The sequence below is a fragment of the Aythya ferina genome (assembly GCF_964211825.1).
Source record: "Aythya ferina genome assembly, chromosome: 14".
Classification (NCBI taxonomy): domain Eukaryota; kingdom Metazoa; phylum Chordata; class Aves; order Anseriformes; family Anatidae; genus Aythya; species Aythya ferina.
Window position 1 is genome coordinate 17,745,927 of NC_140312.1, and position 18,425 is coordinate 17,764,351.

At 42.0% G+C, this 18,425-nt stretch overlaps 1 long non-coding RNA gene across 1 annotated transcript in view; it reads left to right on the top strand.

Moving 5' to 3' along the window:
* Positions 1–8,642: 8,642 nt before the first annotated feature.
* The window catches only part of LOC311444322, a 201,007-nt gene continuing 191,224 nt past the window's right edge, over positions 8,643–18,425 (top strand). The window contains exons 1-2 of the long non-coding RNA XR_014697814.1: positions 8,643–8,807; positions 17,592–17,687. This is a non-coding gene — a long non-coding RNA (uncharacterized lncRNA). The remainder of the gene's footprint in view (positions 8,808–17,591; positions 17,688–18,425) is intronic.

Genomic DNA, 18,425 nt, shown 5'->3' on the forward strand with positions numbered 1-18,425 from the left:
ATGATGCCAAGCAGCATCTTTTGTCATTTGCTGCCAAATATATTTTCTTCATTGAATTAAAATCCACTCAAGTGGCATGAAAGCGAGGTGGAGAATCAGCCTACCACTGTTGCACAGAAGCTTTCAAGGGTACCTGGAAGACTGAGATCAATAGAAACATTTACCAAAATACCAAATTAAAAATAGGGATCGTCTTGCTAACTTAAAAGAAACTATCTGCAGCAGGGATTCCTGTTCCTCAGTGGAATGAGAAGTTCAGGTCACATATTTTCTGGTGAAATGTTTGTGTTTTGGCTTCTGAAAAATGGATTTGATTGTGGAATAATCACCCATGTTTATAAATATAGTAAAATAGATTGGAGAGTTGGGTACAAATGCAACTTATTTTCTTTATTTACAACAAAGGTGAAGACATGAAACTGCTTTAGAAGTTCTATACAGATACACTAAAAACTCCCCAAATTAACCTTGAATTTAGCAACATCAAATATTCTATTGGTGCATACACAAAAAGGATTCTTCAATGAATGGTATCATATTCTGTGAAAATCCTTTGTGGGGGATGAAAAATATTTCTCTAAGGTGTAGAAATCCATAAAGCAGTCAGCCTAATTGTGGGCAAGTGATCTTGCAGGGTGTGCACTGGAGAGTACTTGTTTTCTACAGTTGTGCTTGATGGGACTTGGGATCCCTGCCTGACGAGCTGTCCTGGCTCCATCTGCTTGGGCGGTGTGGGAAGGTCCAAGTGAGGCCACCCTGGCATCTCTCTCCAACTGAACATCCGAGTGAAAGCTGGGCAGTGTTTAACGCTGCCAGCAGTGACCACTGCTGTCTAGTGCTGAATGAAAGAACTGTGTCTTGTTTTGAGATATAGTCAGCTGAGCAGTACGTGTGCTCCAAGGGAGTTGGAAAGTTTACCATTTTGGATGGTGTGGGGCAGAATGCCTGTCGTGGTTTAACCCGGCTGGCAGCTAAATACCACGCAGCCATTCGCTCACCCTCCCCCCTCCCTCTCTGGGACGGGGGAGAGAAATGGAAAGTGAAGCCCGTGAGTTGAGATAAAGACAGTTTAATAAGACAGGAAAATAATAATAACAAAATAATAATAATAATAATAATAATAATAATAATGTTACAATGGTGATAATAGGAAAGTAATAATAATATGTACAAACAAGTGATGCACAATGCAATTGCTCACCACCCGCTGACCGATGCCCAGCCTAACCCCGAGCAGTCCGGCCCCCTCCCCCCGGCTAGCCACCCCTATATATTGTTTAGCCTGACGTCAGATGGTATGGAATACCCCTTTGGCTAGTTTGGGTCACCTGTCCTGGGTCTGTCCCCTCCCAGCTCTTACTGCAACCCCAGCGTGCCTGTTGGCAGGACAGAGTGAAAAGGCTGAGATGTCCTTGGCTTGGTATAAGCACTGCTCTGCAACAATTAAAACATCGGGGTGTTATCAGCACTCTTCTCATCCTAAGCCAAAACACAGCATTCCACCAGCTACTAGGAAGAAAATTAATTCTGTTCTAACTGAAACCAGGACAATGCCTCATGAACTTCATGTTCATTTGAAAGTTGTCTTCTGCGGTGTGGGAAGTACAGAACTTGACACTTATACTCTGATCAATGGAGTGTCTCCATTACTGGCGCATGGGGTTATCAGACTTGAGTGCTAGAAACAGAGGAGCTCATTCCAAAGCCTGAAATGGTGGTGTGTTCAGTTTATGGTGCAAAATGGGTTATTTTCTAGGACAGAATTCCTTCCTTCCAGAAGGTGACTGCCCTTTTAAGAGCTATGAAAATGACGCATATTGAGCTCTTACAAGACATGAAATTTTAAAATATTATCTACTTGATTAACTAGCTCTGCTTGCTGGTAAGTAAAAATGGCTTACAGCTGGTTTTCAGAAAATTGCATAAACTTCTGCTCACAGCTGTGCTAAGTGGAGAAGGCACACTACCACCTGTAGTCATGTACTTTGAAAGACTGGACTGGGAAACGGATTCAGAAGAGAGGGAAGACTTTCGGTAAGAGAAATTATCCCCTGGGACCTTCACATTGCCATGCAGTCTTCTATTTTGGTCGAACTCCAGTGTCACCACAAAGATTTTACAGTCCTTGAAATAAAAAAGAACTAATTTCTTAATGGTATTGACAATTAAGAGCAAGATAATCCCAATAGGACCTTGTACCCCATCTCATACATAACACTTGTACTATGAGTATATTTGGATTGCAGTTTCCCCTCTCCTTTGTTCCCCAAACTTCATCTAGCCTGAACAGCCTACAGATACGCCTAAGCATGGCTAAAACTCACATGAAAAGAGAGTAGTCCTTCAATAAAAAGCTGGTGTTGAAATCAGGTATTTGCTTTCTCTGCATGTCTCCTAATAGCACACAGTTCACAAACCTCTTTCAACTTTTCTTAAGTCTGAAGGCTTAAATGATTATTCTGCCTGTGCCCCTCATTTCTTATTTCAATATTTGTACTTTTGTTCTTCCTTCTCTTCTCTTGTGAAGAACTGCATGGTTTACCAAATGACTTTTCCATTGTCCATTTTTAAATCGGTGTTAGAAACAATATTTGGAAAATTATTTATAGGTTTAACGTACAAGCAATTTAGAAAGTAACTTCTAATGTTAGTTCAAACTGAACGACATTATTCAAAAATTGTTAGTTTGCCAGGTGATAGATAATTTTAATCAGGGGAAAAGGAATTTAACTTTTGGATTAGACATCATAATTCCTCATCATCGAAAAGGACAGCAAACTTTGAATTTCTTTGGCTTTCCTGGGTATGCAAATGTGAAATATCACATATGAATGTATTTGCAGTGGGATAGCTTGCTGGGTTCACATTTGCTTTTAAATCGATGTGCCAGTTGCTTCCCTAGGATGGCAGTTCTCTTTTGATTTAAATGCCTGCTTCAGTTATACTCAGTTATACTCGCCCCCAACCCCAAACTCTCTTAAATGATGAGTGAAGCATCAGCAGTATGTAGATAAAAAGCCAAGGAAAAATGAGCATGTGACATTTTTCTTATTTATTTATTTAGATACTACTGATAATTAAGTTTCAGGCCAAGTTTCGTTTTCTACTCAAGCTGCGTACAGTAGTATTAAGTGTTTTCATTCTCCAACACTCCATTATTTTATTAACTATCTGTTTAGAGTAGTTTTTTGGAAAACACTTTATCTTAATAAGAACTTATCAAGCAAGAAAGCTGGCAGACTGCACATTATCATAGTCTCTATACAGGAGTTTATCATTTTGCTGCCAGTACTGCATTCCACACTACTGAGGGTGGAAAATTGGTTGTTTGTAGTGGTTGATTTTGACTGACAAAGGCAGAGGGGGGACCAGTGGCCTGTCACAAAATGACAAGATTAGAACCAACTGACTAGACACCCAACAGGTTAAAGAGCTTTTGGGAGAGATGTGCTACACACTGGCACCTCTAATCAGCATTAACAGTCTGTCTGTTGCAGAGACTCTTTAAAATGCCATTTGCATTGATGATGGTATAATTGACATGGCTCCCTAGGGAGCTGTAAGGATTGTAGGAAGCACAAATCTCAGGAAAAGTCATTTGTTCTTCGGGCTCTTATAGTCTGATGTGGTATTGGTAGTAGGACTTGTTGTATGGTATCATTCTAATAATAAAGGGCCATCAGGATTATGGCTCTTTTCAAGATGCCATCAGTATTTTTGTTAAATCTAATTGAATATTAACTTTCTAATTAGTATTAATGCTTTGTTCTATTGGGAAATTGACTGCATAGTTTTGTTTTGAATGGCTTTTCCAGAAGACATAGTATAGTAAACTTTTACAATAAAATTAATAACTTATAAAGAGTTTCATTATTTCAGTAGTAGAAGTAGTAAGATGTGTGATAAATTCCGTGTTTACTTTCTAGAGCTTTGAAGTCTAGGTGGTAAGACAAGCATACAAATCGATGCCTAGTAACTACAGAAGTAAGTAACTCAAAATATTACAAGGGGTTTGGGAAAGAATTAGAAATAAGAAGGCTCTTGGGACCAATGTATACTCAGAAACTAAGGAAAGATTCTGTATATTATAATATGGTTAGGAGGTATGTTCTTGAAACTGCTGGTAATTGCCGTGGAAGGTAAAACTCCTTCGTTGTAGAACTTAGTACATGAGACTGTACCAGTAAGAACTTCTTTTTCAGGCTTGTGTGTCTCTTCTGCTGAAGATAGCTGAGGGAGCACAGGTTGATTGCTTACCTACAGGCTGAATGTACAGTCTGTATACATCTATATGCATTTTGTGAGAAGTTGATATTGAAAACATTATCAGCAAGAATAGGAGGACTGCTGACCTAGTAAATCTGTGGAATGTAAGCATGAGTGTCTTTGTAAATGTGTGTTTTCATTTGACTTCAGTAGAAGATATTGAATGAAATTTTTGCTTTGATAACTAAGTGCAAATTTGCAGTAATTTTGCTGAAAGCTGAACTGAATCAACAGCAAAAATTACACTAGATTATGTCAGTTCAGGTTTATCCTTTTAATCTGCAATTTAGGTGAAGATAATTAATCTGAAAGGAGGTACTTTTATGTTCAGTGAAGCTGCTGAGGAGAGTATTGGGCCTGCTGGTGATCTTAGCACTCAAACGTGAAAATACGACAATAAATGACTTGGCATGTTTTGTTTCTACAGAGGTTGAAATGCAGTTTGTGATCAGAGAAGTATTACTGTGGAAATATTATTGTGGAAAAATTTCAGCTTTAAGGCTTATTAGTAAAAGAAGTTTGAAAATGGGTTACTAATTATGTTTAGGAAGTACTTGTCTTAAGCATGCTCTAAGATATAAACCAATCCTGTTACACATTAAATTGTGGAAGGGAGAAAAGTTCTTTGCCTTCTATGCATGTCTTCTTGAGATTTTAATGTCTTGAATTCCAAGTGTTCTATGCTAATACAATCAGGTAATAAATTAGGCTTAAATGTCTGTAGAGGGTAGGCAGGAGAGATTGACAGGGCTTTTTTGAAAATATATATGTATGAGGTAGTAGGAAGGCAACATGAGAGGAAGGTGAGAGAAAAGCAATGAAATTTGGACTAGTTTGTACTAAAGTGGTTGTAGTTTAAGATGCAAAGGGACATGATGAATTCTCTCATAGCCTTCATTTTTAACAACCAGAAACAAACCAAAAATAAGCCAAAAAACAACCATTAGTGCCTTTTCACATTTTTAAATGTTGCATCCCATTTAAATAGCTTTGGCCATTTAGATAGTTTTGAACAACATTATCTGTCAGAATAGGTCAGACACTTGAGATTTGAAAAATTGTTTCTGCTTGGTTGCACTTAAAAATATGCAGATGCCAGAAACGTCTGCCAATAACCTTTAATCATTGGACTTCTTAATTGTGTACTAAATGAGGACAGTCACAATAACCCAATGCAATGTACTTCTTTCTCCCCATTTTTGTTCAGGTTAACTGCCAGCATTTGCAACTGCAGTTCCCTTCACTCATCTTGCACTGCATTTTAAGCTACCAGTGCTGAAAGCAATGACCCTTAGACCAGTGTTAATCATGACACATTTGCATGGAGCATCTTTGTACTATGATCAAACCCTAGCTTTGGTAATTTCATTCTTTTTGCCTTAGGTATCCATATAATTTATGGAGTTGTTATTTTTATGTCTCTTTTTGTGTCTGTTGAACAGTTGCTGTGTTCTACCCAAGCTGTAGAAGTGTTCCTAACATTTTTCACAATAATTTGAAAGGTTATAAGTACTTTTAGGAATGTTTAGACTTGTTGTTCTGTAACCACCTAAGAAATTATTATTCAAAACGTAGCCTTCTCCCAAAGGGTGGGGGGAAGCTTTATATCTGATGTATCTGAAGCGAAGAAATAGCTTATCTATTTGCATTGTATAAAACAGCCCCATATTATTGACGTTATATCCTCAGTATTCCTGCATGCTATCATGAAAGAATAAATAAAAAGATTTTTCCTATGCAACACTGAAGAGAAGTTCTCTGGCCTTTTTTCTTTTGTGTTCTTTGCATGGACAGCTGTTTCAAACTATCCCTGATATTCAGCAGCTTTGTAATAGGGACTGTCCTATGAAGGGTGGAGAGTGGGTGAACAAACCTCCCCAGCCAAAAAAGCCAACCAAACATGCTTTCACTGCTTTCCTTAGCTGCATGAGTAGGTCCTGCATGTTGGTGGTGTCAAGGGATAACTTCCCATCCATGTGCAATGCTCTTTTTGGATCTATTTTCTCCAGGAAAGAGGAAATTGTGAAGACATTTAACATTTTTAGGCTTGGCCCTTTAGTAACCTGCTGACAAAACCGACTGTTTCCAGGCCAAGGATTTTTTCTGCAGGATGGTATATGTCTGCAGAGTAGGAAGTTTGTGTTCTTAAGGGCATATTGTGTTAAAATGTAGTAAAGATGTGGGAGGTGTGCATGTACAACTGGTTGGACAGCGTTCAGAGACTTGACTTGAACTTTCCGGGTCCTTTTTGTCCACTAATACTTGGGAGAAGCTTGGGTGAGTTTTGTCCTACCATGTGAGTTTTGTGTGTTCAACGTGGTGTTTATCTGGTAGCTGTGGTTCGGACAATTTTCTCAGAGAAAACTAGAGCACATTACTATTCTTGTGGCAATCACGGAAAAAATGAAGTCTCATTACTTTAAATTAGAAAAAGGGCATAAAGCATTCACATTTTCTTTTATCCAAACTCCGTGCTCCACGTAAGGAGCAGAGAATGTGAACTCTCAAATCTCAGCCTCTTTATTATTGATTAAGACAGGATGTTGTCATGTACTTAAAAGAGCAAGCCAATCTTCATCTCAGTAAATGAGGATCAGAGATCCTTGCTGAACAGCTTACAGATTTACTTTAGCTGAAGTAATTTACTGTTACAGACAAATGTGAGAAAATGTTTGTTGTTCCTTTCTTGTGGTTACTTTTGCAGATCTTATTAGAAATCAGTTCTTTCTTTCTTTCCTTCTGGGGTTCAATTTGCTTTCAGCTCTTCTCCCCCATCAAACACAAGCCTATGCAAGTTGGTTTCCAATTGATTTGCGAGAACCAGTAGGTGAAAAATTCAATCATTTGGGATTTTTTTTTTTTTAATTTATTGTTAGACTGCTGCAGTTAAACACTGGTTTAGATCTAGAAATGACATGATATTCATAATAAGGCATGCCTGTGCTGTGAAAGAGCTTGGTTCCACTTCATGAATGAGCTGAAACAAAGTTTAATTTCCTTTCCTTTTATTTATTTATTTATTTTTTTGTATACTTTCTCCTTGAGTTTTCCCCTTCACTTAATTTGTTTGTTCAAGGTGGCAATTAATTCAGAGAATAGCATTTCTCTTACATTGCACTTGTACAGCTTGTGTACAGAGGAGTTGGAGGGACCTAGGGGATTAAGCTTTGCCAGATAGTAGCTTTAAATCCAAGTATTTCTCTCAATTTAAGAGGAAACAAACATGCAAGGGCATAAGAGGCTGCATGTTGCGGAAGAGGCTGAGGGTCTGGACAGTAGTCCAAACCCAGGAAGCAACCCCGAGAAGAGAGTCAAAATTGAGGGAAGTGCAGAACATAAGGATCAGGGCTGGATGGAGCACCGCATTGTAACCGGTGCCACAAAAAAAAGAGTGGAGAGTCCTGGTGACTGGGGACTCCTTGCTGAGGCACTGAGGCTCCCATTTGTCGCCCAGATAACCTATCCAGAGAGGTGTGCTGTCTTCCTGGGGCATGTGTCAGAGATGTTAGGAAGGCTCTGCAACAGCTAATTAAGCTGGAGGACTACTATGCTCTCGTAGTCATTCAGGTTGGATCCCAGGAAGCCGCAATAAGAAAAATGAATATTAAAAAGGACTTTGCATCCCTGGGGAGGATGTTGAGGGGATCGGGGGTGCAGGTAGTGTTCTCTGTCCTCCCGCTGGGTGACTGGGATGCAGATAGAAGGAGCAGAACAGGACAGGTCAATGACTGGCTGAGGGGGTGGTGTCTGGACCAGGGATTTGGGTATTTTGATCTTGGGCCGTCCTTTGAGAGCCCAGGCATGTGGGCTACGGACAGACACCAACTGAGCAAGTGGGGCACAAGTGTGTTGGGGAGCAAGCTCTCTGGGCTGATTACCAGGGCTTTAAACTTGGTTTGAAGGGGGAAGGGAGGGGAGCTAAAGATGACAGGGAAGGGCCGGGGGAAGTTGTCACTGCTGTCACTGTTGAAGACAGGGAACAACTTCTGAGCTCTCCCATAGGATTGTCTGTGGGCTCCTCAGAGAAGGTAGCGTTCCCGATCCCCCATCCAGTATCTTCTTGCATCCCCCCAGGGGTAACTGCTCCTGCTACTTCCCTAAAGTGCCTGTACACCAATGCACGGAGCATGGGAAATAAACAAGATGAGCTCAAGATCTGTGTTTGGTCACAGGGCCACGATCTTGTTGCGATCGCTGACACGCGGTGGGACAGCTCACATGACTGGAACGCAGTCATAGAGGGCTCTGTTCTCTTTAAGAAACACAGGCTGGGGAAGCGAGGGGGTGGGGTTGCCCTTTATGTGAGGGAGCAATTAGAGTGTACCCAGCTCCACCTGGGGGAGGGTGAAGGACAAGTGGAGAGCTTGTGAGTAAGCATTAAGGGGTGGACTGGTATGGGAGACGTGGTGGTAGGAGTCTACTACAGGTCTCCCGATCAGGAGGAGGAAGTCAATGAGGCCTTCTACAAGCAGCTGGTAGTAGCCTCACGATCACGAGTGCTGGTCCTCATGGGGGACTTCACTTACCCAGACATCTGCTGGGTAAGCAACTCGGCCAGGCACGAGCAGTCCAAACGGTTCCTACAGTGCGTTGAGGACAATTTTCTGATGCAGGTGGTGGAGGAGCCGACAAGGCGTGCGGTGCTCCTGGACCTCGTTCTTACCAACAGGGATGGCCTTGTTAGGGATGTGAAGGTTGGGGGCAGCTTGGGATGCAGTGACCATGAGATGGTGGAATTCCAGATGGAACTAGGCAAAGGAAGTAAGGCTAAAAGCAGGATTGCTACCCTGGACTTCTGAAGAGCCAACTTTGACCTCTTCAGGGACCTGCTTGGGAGTATCTCAGGGGATAGGTTGCTAGAAGGCAAGGGTGCTTGTGAGAGCTGGGCAACACTGAAGCAGCACTTCTTCCATGCTCAGGATCGGTGCATCACAAGGAATAGGAAATTGGGGAAGGGGGGCAGGAAACCCACATGGATGAGCAAGGAGCTCATCAATAAGATCAAAAGGAAGAGGATGGTCTATGAAATGTGGAAAAAGGGCCTGTCCTCTTGGCAGGAGGATAGATGTGTTGTCAGGGCCTGCAGGGACGTGATGAGGAAGGCTAAAGCCCACCTAGAGATGAGGCTTGCGAAAGAGATAAAGGATAATAAGAAGTTTTTTTTTCAAGTATGTAAACAGCAAGAGGAAGACTAGAGATAATTTGGGTCCCTTGCTGAATGAGGGAGATGTCCTGGTCACGGGAGATGCTGAGAAGGCAGAGATACTGAATGCTTTCTTTGTTTCAGTCTTTGCTTCAAGGACACTCCCCTGGGACTCCTCGCCCCTGACAATAGGACAGAGGGTCTGGGAAATAGAGGGCTCCCCCCTGGTGGATGTGGGAGTGGTTCAGGAGCATCCGAGTGGGCTCAACGCACACAAATCCATGGGTCCCGATGGGATGCATCCTATCCCAGCTCCCTTAGCACACCAACTAAGGTGTGCTAAGGGAACTGGCAGAAGTGATTGCCGAACCGCTCTCTATCATCTTTGAAAGGTCCTGGAGAATGGGTGAGGTGCCTGAAGACTGGAGGATAGCCAATGTCACTCCGGTCTTCAAGAAGGGCAGGAAGGAGGATCCGGGAAACTACAGGCCAATCAGTCTCACCTCTGTCCCTGGAAAGGTATTGGAACACCTTGTCCTGGATGCCATCTCCAAGCAATTGTAAGAGAAGAAGGTTATGAGGAGTAGTCAGCATGGATTCACCAAGGGGAAGTCATGCTCAACCAACCTCGTTCTGTTCTATGATGGTATCACCAGCTGGGTAGATGGGGGGAGAGCGGTGGATGTCATCTACCTTGACTTTAGCAAGACTTTTGATACTGTCTCCCATGACATCCTACTAGCAAAGTGGAGAAAGTGTGGGATAGATGAGTGGACGGCAAGGTGGGTTGAGAACTGGCAGACTGGCCGAGCTCAGAGGGTGGTGATCGGCAGCAGAGAGTCTGGCTGCAGACCTGTGACTAGCGGTGCTCCCCAGGGGTCGGTTCTGGGTCCGGTCTTGTTCAACATCTTCATCCATGACCTTAATGAGGGAATAGTGTCTGCCCTCAGCAAGTATGCCGATGACACAAAGCTGGGAGGAGTGGCTGACACGCCAGAAGGCTGCGCTGCCGTTCAGCGAGACCTGGACCGGCTGGAGAGATGGGCAGGAAGAAACAAAATGAGGTTTAACAAGAGCAAGTGTAGAGTCCTGCACCTGGGAAGGAACAACCACATGTATCAGTACAGGCTGGGGGACGACCTGCTGGAGAGGAGCTCTGAGGAGAAGCTCTGGGGGTCCTGGTGGACGACAGCTTGACCATGAGCCAGCAGCGTGCCCTGGTGGCCAAGAGAGCTAATGGGATCCTGGCGTGCATTAAAAGGAGCGTGGTCAGCAGGTCAAGGGAGGTGATCCTCCCCCTCTGCTCTGCCCTGGTCAGGCCTCACCTGGAGTACTGTGTCCAGTTCTGGGCTCCCTGGTACAAAAAAGACAGGGATCTCCTGGGAAGAGTCCAGCAGAGGGCCACAAAGATGATACGGGGCCTGGAGCATCTTCCCTGTGAGGAAAGGCTGAGAGACCTGGGTCTGTTCAGCCTGGAGGAGAGAAGACTGAGGGGGGATCTCCTCAGTGTATACAAATATCTGAGGGGTGGGGGACAGAAAGATGTAGCCAACCTCTTCTCAGTGGTTTGTGGGGATAGGACAAGGGGCAATGGCTGCAAGTTAGAGCACAGGAAGTTCCACACTGACATGCGAAAGAACTTCTTCACGGTGAGGGTGATGGAGCATTGGAACAGGCTGCTTAGGAAGGTTGTGGAGTCTCCTCCTCTGCAGATATTCAAGGCCTGTCTGGATGCCTACCTGGGCAGCCTGCTCTGAGGAACCTGCTTTGGCAGGGGGGTTGCACCCGATGATCTTTTGAGGTCCCTTCCAACCCCTACAGTTCTGTGATTCTGTGAAATTCAGCACCTCCATTGTTTTCAGTTCCAACTCTACAGACAGGAACACTTACTCAGGGAACTCGATGCAGAGCTAGGAGCTTGTGTTTTCCTTCAGCTTTGACACTGACTCAGGGCAGCAGATCTTTTTGCTTAACTTCGGTTTCTTACTCAAATTATGAAGTCCCCTGCTCCATCTCATCTGTTATCTTCAGTGACAATGCTAGGCTTTTCAAGCATTCAGATTGTCAGGGGAGTGCTGGATGCAGCACAACCTAAGTCTGTTCAGCCACAGATCACTTGTGTAGAACTTGCTCACCAACAGGGCAGATAGGACAGTTCACTCCTGTGTGTACACAAGCTGATCTGTTGTTGAATCCACCAACAGTCTGTTGGCTGTTTGTGCATCAGCAGTAAATCGCTGTTACTTCTGATACCAGAGGTGGAGTGCGTGGGATGTCAACTACTGTACTGCTGAGCAGCAGTGGTCGGTGTAGGTGCCACTCAAACATGTCAGAAGTAAGCGGCATGCTCTGGGAGCTGTGCTGTGGCTTGGTAATGCCTGCGACGAGTAGCTGCTTCCCATGGAACAGCAGTTGCCTGTGGGCTGACCTGAAATCAGCAAAATTGATTGTGACTTATGGGCTTTCTGAATGCCTTCTATAAACTTAAGTTTGGCACCTGGTAGCTATTTCTGTCTTCATCTCCGGGTTATTGTTATAGTTGTATGACAGGCATGTCACTTCTTGGGAAGACAAACAAATCTGCTGTATTACACTGGCAAATGGGCATGGTTAAAAGAAAGCTGGTCCTGGAATCCTCCCTGAACAGAATACTACTAAGCCCCTTGGCAAAAATGCAGATGTTTTGACTCTCGAATGCATGTCAATCCAGAGAGTGTCCTTTGTTACCAAGTTTCTAATTATTCACAGAAAAGATAAAAGCTGAGCATGGCTTTCCCAAATGATTTCATATTATACTCTGAATTAAAAATACATTAAATAGAAGTGCTGATGCTGTAGAAAGGATCTTTGTATCAGTACAAGGCTGTAGGATTGTCATGATATTTCAATTAATAGAATCTGGGAAAACGTAGAATAGTTGTGAGGGAAATATACTGCATCAAAGCAAATGATCTCTTGATGTCCATTACCTGTGCTCCCTGATAGAATGAGGGGCTTAATACTGCTAGCCAGCTTCCCTTTCTTGGAAGGTGAGCTAGGGATTGATCTCTGATACTTTGGAGTAATTGCTATGTGTAGCTCGGGCTACTCTGCAGTTTTAGCCGTGGAGCTGAGGTCAGTTTGACCAAGAAATAGTGAATATAATTTGGATTTCTCAGACTACAGTACCAGAAAGTGTTCATTATGATCAAACCTGACATTGAGCATAAGTTCTGGTTGAGCATCATTTTAGAAAGACTTCTGCACCTTTTTGGCCTTGTTACATGCAGGTTGTCTAGAAGATGTGACTACAGAAGTGTCCTAACTAGCATGACTTCTTTTTTTTTTTTTTTTTTTTTTCTTTTTCTGAATATGACATATTAAAATTTTCTTTAACATAGTGCAAGCTGAGGCATCTTGTCTCTGCCTAGGCAGCTTTTTCCATCATTATCCTAAGGAGCTTGTGAAATCAGTGTTGTTTTTTGAGCTGAAGAAGTCTGCTTCATTCACTGTGTGACTTGAAAAACATTCTTTATCAAAAGCAATGCAATGACAGGATCTTCTGGCAGCCTCTCAAAGATGTGAGTGAAAGGTGCATGTTTTTAAGGCGTTTTCCTGTTGGCCTGCAGGCTAACCACCTCCGTTTGTGGACTGCTGATGTGGTCATTCTGTAGAAATGTTGGGCTTCTGATTGCTCATTCTGCTGTGACATTTATAGGTATTTTATAACCACCCTTGGAAAACATGCCTAGTGTTCCATGTCTCTTGAAGATTAAGCACCTTATAAAATTTTTACCTGTTAATTTAGGTTTCTTTATCAAGGCATGCTTGCTTCTGCAAAGGATAGAATAACAGCCAATATTACTGCATTCCCTTTGCTTTGTGGTGGGGTCTGGCTATGACACTCATGTAGCATGTCCTTTTCTTGATTAAAAGGACAGCATAAAATACTCACTGGTTTGTCTCCTTCAGCTAACTCTGGAAGTTGATTGTGAACCATGTGAACACACAGTACCCCTTGATATCTTCGGTACTGATCTGTGTGTCAGTCCTTACTGGCCTTCATCTGTTATTGTGCCTGAGTAATCAGGAGAAGCCCCACCAGTTTTGCCTGTTTCTCATGAAGGGTGTGAAAAACAGCTCTATCCATATAATTTATCATAATCTGCAGTGGGCAAATCCCTGGTGTACTTCACATTGTAAGGCCAATATGTGTCCTTATCTTGTCAAATTTTGGTGCTGATATTCAGTATCAGGATGATGAGTTGTATACCACATTATAAATCTACCAAATAAAACCCAAGTTAAAATATTCTCTGAGTACCCACGTATTGCTTCACTATTTCTAGATATTCTGCTTTTGTTTTCTCTTTTCAGCCCTTTAGCTGCACTCTTTCAAATGACAACAACAAAAACCACAGCAATAAAACAACAAAACACAAAACGCACAGATGAAATAAATAACAATAGCAACCAAACAACCTGCTTGGAGTATGGCTCAGAAGGCAGAGTGTTGCTTACATTAACATAAGCTGCTCACTAGATATTACATTCCAGGAGCTTGAATGATTGGTGAGATACCTGGGGGTCTAACTAAAATCCTGGTAAAAGGACCTTGATAGCTATGCAGGGAGCTCTAATGTCTGGTGATTGACATGATTGTCAGCATTGTTGTGTGATGTAAAGGCTGTACAGCTTTTTACTAAGTATTTGACCTTCTGGAGCATGAAAAGTCATAGGCCCCTCCTCTTTCACACTTCTATGGTGTGAGATGAGTAACAGCTGGCAGTGGTTCTGCTGCTGGGATACAGTATTTCCTTAGTCTGGGTCTTAGAAGGTGGGTACAGAAGTCTTCAGAAATGCTTTCGCTGAATATTTACTGCCTAGAAACATGCACTAGGCAGGAAAACGAATACATTTCAAGAAGTGGTGGTGGTCAGAACCTTTGAATGTGAAGAGGAAGAGGCATTGGCTATCTGGGAGGAAGGGGGATCTGTTGGTTGAAAAGTAACACACAAACTGAGCAGTCTGTTCGGATGTACAGAACAGGTGGTCATGGGGAGAGAGGGGCCAAGGAAGCTGATCCTGAGAGGAAAATGAAAGCGATACTCCAGGAGAGGTGTGTGAGAGCTTCTGTTGGGACTGTGAAGTTCATAAATCTCTGTAGTGCCCCCTTTGTGAGTAACGCAGCATAAGGCTTTTATGGATTTCATGCCTGTGGAAAGGCTTTGCTAGCTGTAACGAGCTGCTGTAGCCCTCTAGTCCTACCTGTTGTTTGCAGCTCTGGCTCTTGAGATAAGGATGAAGGTTCTTGCTTTTCGAAATGAAAACTAGAAATAGAACTGTGCAGTGGGTCCTGGACTGGGAGGGAGTAGGGGGTGGGGGTGGGGGGAGAGATTTTTCTTTTCTTCCTAAATAAAGGAGAAAAGTAGAAGAAATGACCTTCCTTCTTACATGTTATCATGTAAGATGAGTTTAACAAATATAATTTGGGCGCTGCCTAGTGTGACAGAAGTACTGAGTGAAGGTAGTGCTTTTGTTTAAAGTATTAATTCATATGCAGTCTGGGTCCCACCCTGTGCTTGTGTCATTCCAGGATATTTATTTCATAGTAACTTTTTCTGATGAAAAACAAACAAAAAAAACCAAACTTTTTTAACTAGAGCCCATTAGCTTTAGTTTGTAGGTTGAAACATGAGTGCATGATGGCTGCTGACTACAGCTGGTGTACACAGAAAATCACATGCTTTTCTGCTGGATATTGGCAAACAGTCTGGAAAATGCATTCCCTTTGAATAGAGACGGAATCAGCTGTTTGTTATGAGTGTAAGAAAAATCTGGTCAGATGTAATATTTGAGCATAAACATAGTTAAGACAGTCCAGCCCATTTGCAATATATCAGTCCGTTAGTTTGCATAGCCTTGCATACTTTGTCCTCTTTCTTACCAAAAATAGTTTTGCTATGTTTGCTTCCCGTCTCCTCCTAAGGTATCTTGTTTACTATTCAAAACTAGAAGTAGGATGAGTTTGTTAAAGGCACAAAGGTTGTGATTCAGAGATCTTTGATTATTTTTTTTTCTTTTCAGTTGGAAAAAAAAATGGCGTTTCTTGCCTCTTAGAAATTTCTCATTGCATCTGAGCTTCATGTCACCTCAGAAATACAGATAATATCTGCCTACTTTGAGAGATCGAACAAAGTCTCATGACTTCATCCTTTTTTCCAGTTTATCAGGGCTTTGTGCTGTCACTAGTTTGGTCCATCTGGTATTACATCAGTAGGATGTATTTTCTGCCCACCACTACTTCATTCTGTTCTTTGTGCATCCCTGGCTTTGATCTGGTTTGTCTTATAATTATTTGTTCCTCAAACTCTGCTTGCTATTGCTCACAGCAGTCACTTCTTTTTCACCTTATTTCTGCTTAGTCTGTTTGATTAGTATCTGTTTTGCTTCACACTGTACAGGGTGGCTGGAGAAGGAAAGAAATAAGTTAAAATCTTCCTTCAGCCAAAAATAAAGAAGAACAATGCCAGACGACAATACGTAGCTCACTGATGGTAACTTCTTGTAAACTGCTTTAACTTTGGCAATTTCTCTTGATACTGCCACTGCTCACTTCATGATTTCCTGCCTTTAAGAAAGGCTGCTACTCAGCTGATAAGACTACTTTTCCATTGCTTTTAGAAATGAATCTTCCCTGCATTTATTTGTACACCAACCCACAGGCTTTAAGATGTGATCTTGCAAAGGGCTCAACATCCCCATGTATTTCAACTGAAGTTTCATGTGATCAGCAAGTCCCCTCGCTGTCATGCTGTCATAAGTATTTCTACAGGCCTGGTTATATGTTGTTTTGTCACATATATGACATGTATTTGTTGACTTCAGAGAAAGATGTTTAATGCTCTTTGTTACTGTGTGATTGTAACATTCTTTTCAGGCTGGTAAGTTTTGCATGTCTTAAAAATAATAAAAAAGCTGTTTGGAGGTACTTAATAGCATGTGAACTTTATCTGAATGTACACTTTGTACAGTGTATTATGGAGATGCTTTTGTGTATTTTTGAACTTCTCGATTTTTAATGAGGTAATATTTTTTTCTTTGTGATTTTTATCAACCTTTCTTTATAAGGGGAAGAAATACAGAAAAGACAGCTCTCCAGAAAATCACTCTACTGTTGTGCTCTAGAAATACTTGCTGTTGGTTTGGTTTTGCTTCAGACCAAGTTTGAAGTTGCTTAATGCTTTACTGTTGTATTTGCTGCCTTCATACAATTGGATCCTGTTAAATATGGTTAGCTTAGTTGGGAAATGTGACATTTGTAGTGCTTGGTTTCTGGTGTTTGTCTTCCTTAAGCCCCAGTGCATGTTCAGAGCCATGACTTAATGCAGCTCTTTGTCTTAAGGATTAGAACTGAGCTGTTTCTGTCAAGGGCTTTTCCTCCAGCTTCCTTGGTCCATGAAGCAGAGAAGTGCTCAACATTTAACTAATTCTTATGTATGATGTGTGTAAAAATGACTGTTTTCCCTCTCATATGTTAGTAATCATTATTTTTTTTTTCTCCTGCTGTATCTTCTGAGGAAAGTGTAATGGTTTAAAAAATAAATAAATAAACTTTACATCCAGTCAAGGTAAACAAGCATATGTGAAGCAAACCTTTGGTGCTTTTTTCCCTTCTCAATAATATTGTGTGCAGTTGGTATTCACTGCAGGAGCCCTGGGATACCTTGGCTTCTGTAGCAGCAGGCATATTGATGGCATTTGTAAGCATTACTTCAGTGTCACTCCGAGATAAAAGTAGTAGCAGTAATGGTGATACTAATAATAAAACCTTGAAATGACTTGAAAACCTCTGTGGACCCAGCCAGTTTTGTGATAGTTTTGGTCTGCTGTGTATGAGGGTCTTGGTAGATCTGTTCTGAGCTTTTGTTTTATTTAAAAAAAATAAAAAAATACAGGGAAAGCAAAGCTGTAAGAAAATTAAAAGGCAGGAGCATACCATGATCTCCTAGAGCTATCAGAAAACAATAAGAGCTGAGGCATGAATATGTAGAAGAATTGAAGAATTTACTGAAAATGTAATAACTTTTATCATGTCATCTTAATCTTGGCGCCATATTGCATACTCCTTAACTCTTTGTCTACCTGCGGACTGTAGGTTAATGTTCCAACCTATTTCATGCTTATTTTTCTTCGTTTTTAGGGTGTTGTCTGAGAATCGTCTTGACTCCAGAGGCCTGTAGATGGCAATCTTGCGCTGCATTGGAGAAGCAATTCCCAACATCGTGCACAGCTCCTGGTAGGCATGGGTGCGCTGGGGGGAAGGGACAGGGGACAGCAGCAGCAGAATTGAGATCCACCGACCCCCCCGTTCTGTTCTTCAGTCTTGGAGATTTGTTTCCTTCAGAATATTTCCTCACAGTCCCTTAATCCTCAGGACAGTGCAACAATTAGCTTGTAAGGAAGGAAGGCAGTAGCTGTGCAGCAGTTAAGCAGTTAGAGCAGTGAATATTCCTTAGTGAGCCCAAGAAAGTGAAGCTGCAGCAGTGATGCACTGTTCCCGTCTGAGCACCCAGATCCCCCTCCAGTAGCTCTGCAGGGCTGAGCAGAGTCTCAACTTTCTATCATCATGGAGCATGGCTCTGAAGTTCAAGAAGTTTGGAAACTAGTTTGACATAATACAACCAACTTCTGTAAAAACAGTTCTGCCAAGTACAGAAATAGATCTATTGAAGGATGATTGAGGATGAAGTGGGCCATGTCAGTTCTTGGCTTTCATGATTATTCATCTTACAACCTTTATTGGTAGCACTTAAAATAGAAAAGGTCCAGAGTTTAGAGTATATTTTAGAAAATGTAGTGTATTTTTTGGATGAAGCTGAGAGAAGGGAAACTTTGGGTGACCAGCTTTTAAGGGCAGCTGCCAAGGAGAAGGAAGACTGAAGTGACATTTAAGCATTGTATGCACAAATTATTTTCTGCTTATATAATTTTATAATAGATTTTTGCTGGCTGTTCTGAACCACTGAATTTATCT